Consider the following 2,302-nt stretch of genomic DNA (forward strand, 5'->3'; position numbering starts at 1 on the left):
CTGCTGGGGTAAGTATTTTGGCTGGTGGTTCTAAGAGAGGCTGCCGTCCCGGTTCTCTGTTACCCGGGGCTCTGGTCCCCTGTCCCGGGTAGAATTAAAAACACTTTACCGATTCCTGGTTCTCACTGGGTGAGCTCCAGGCCTGGTTCTAAGAGAGGCTGTATTGGTGGTTCTGTGTTACCCGGGGGTGTGGATCCACGGCTGGGGTAAGTGGTTCGGATGGAGGGCCTGGTTGTATGAGAGGCTGTGTTGGTGGTTCTCTGTTACCCGGGATTGTGGAGCCACGGCTGGGGTGAGTAGCTCCGCAGCAGGCCCTGGTTGTATGAGAGGCTGCGGTCCTGGTTCTCTGTTACCCGGGGATGTGGAGCCACTGCTGGGGTAAGTGGTTCGGATGGAGGGCCTGGTTCTCAGAGAGGCTGCCGTCCCCGTTCTGTTACCCGGGGCTCTGGTCCCCTTTCCCGGGTAGAATTAAAAACACTTTACCGATTCCTGGTTCTCACTCGGTGAGCTCCAGGCCTGGTTCTCAGAGAGGCTGCTGTCCCAGTTCTGTTACCCGGGGCTCTGGTCCCCTGTCCCGGGTAGAATTAAAAACACTTTACCGATTCCTGGTTCTCACTCGGTGAGCTCCAGGCCTGGTCCTAAGAGAGGCTGCTCTTCCAGTTCAGTTACCCGGGGCTCTGGTCCCCTGTCCTGGGTAGAATTAAAAACACTTTAACGATTCCTGGTTCTCACTCGGTGAGCTCCAGGCCTGGTTCTCAGAGAGGCTGCGGTCCTGGTTCTCTGTTACCCGGGCTCTGGTCCCCTGTCCCGGGTAGAATTAAAAACACTTTACCAATTCCTGGTTCTCAGAGAGGCTGCTGTCCCAGTTCAGTTACCCGGGGCTCTGGTCCCCTTTCCCGGGTAGAATTAAAACTTTACCGATTCCTGGTTCTCACTCGGTGAGCTCCAGGCCTGGTTCTCAGAGAGGCTGCGGTCCTGGTTCTCTGTTACCCGGGGCTCTGGTCCCCTGTCCCGGGTAGAATTAAAAACACTTTACCAATTCCTGGTTCTCAGAGAGGCTGCTGTCCCAGTTCAGTTACCCGGGGCTCTGGTCCCCTTTCCCGGGTAGAATTAAAAACACTTTAACGATTCCTGGTTCTCAGAGAGGCTGCAGTCCCGGTTCTCTGTTACCCGGGGATGTGGAGCCACGGCTGGGGTGAGTAGCTCCGCAGCAGGCCCTGGTTCTCAGAGAGGCTGCTGTCCTGGTTCTCTGTTACCCGGGATTGTGGAGCCTCTGCCGGGTTGAGTGGCTCCGGAGCGTGGCCCCCGGTTCTCATAGAGGCTGCAGTCTCGCTTCTCTCCCCCGTGCTTGAGCGATGGATTCCGCCTGTGAGTTTTCGCTCCGGTCGGTCAACTTCAACTTGCGAAAAAGCGTGTAAAAATGAATGCCACCCGGGCAAGCCATACATGCTTTTAAAGGTCTCGCTGAGGAGAACAATTCGGCGTGGGTCTCTGATTTCTATACCGTTTCCCCGATTTTTAAGCCGCGAAAGAGTGCCGTTTTTCCGCCCGGTCAACTTCAACTTCCGGTAGAGCGGGTGAAAACGCGTTCTACCCGGGGAAGCCATATATCCCCGTGAATGCCTAAGCCAGGAGAACAATTCGGCGTGGGTCTCCCATTTTTAAACGGTTTCCCCGGAGCGGGGGAAGCGGCGGAAGTCGCGCCGGAAAAACGTTCGAAAATCGGTCAAAAAGGCCGAAATCCGGGAAAAACGCACCACGGGCCGATAGCCCGTGTTCCGGAGCACAGCCCTGTGCGGTCGAATGATTTTTAGCACGCTCACAGGAGCCGGGATAAATGAAAAATGGGTTTCCGGGCATACAAAGCATTGCCCTCCCTTGACACCCGCTTAAGCCCCGCCCAATCGGGGAAAATAGCACTTCCAGCTCACAGAAAGACAAAACCCCGCCGGCAGGATTTCAGGAGAGAGTTTTTGAAGAGCACTGGGACACGAAAAGAAGCGGATTTTCGGCCGTGGACCCCTCCAGGGGCCTTCGCAGGCCTCACGTATGCGAGCGTACCAGTGATTTTCGGGGTTTTCGGCCGTTTTTGAGCGTTTTTTTCCCCGCTTCTGGTTCTACGGCTCCCTGAGCTCTCTGCCTCCACGGATCTCCCTGCCGCTCGGCTGGCGGGCTCCCCGCTCTGGTGAGTCCGTCCTGGGCTGTAATTAGTCCGTGGACGGCTCCCCGGTTCTGCTGGAGCTCCGTCAAAGTTTCCCCGGGGTCCGGCTTCAGCCTAGCCGACCTCGGTGCACCGTGAGCG

This window comes from Poeciliopsis prolifica, unplaced genomic scaffold, assembly GCF_027474105.1.
Source record: "Poeciliopsis prolifica strain line A6 unplaced genomic scaffold, Auburn_PproV2 SCAFFOLD131, whole genome shotgun sequence".
Classification (NCBI taxonomy): Eukaryota; Metazoa; Chordata; class Actinopteri; order Cyprinodontiformes; family Poeciliidae; genus Poeciliopsis; species Poeciliopsis prolifica.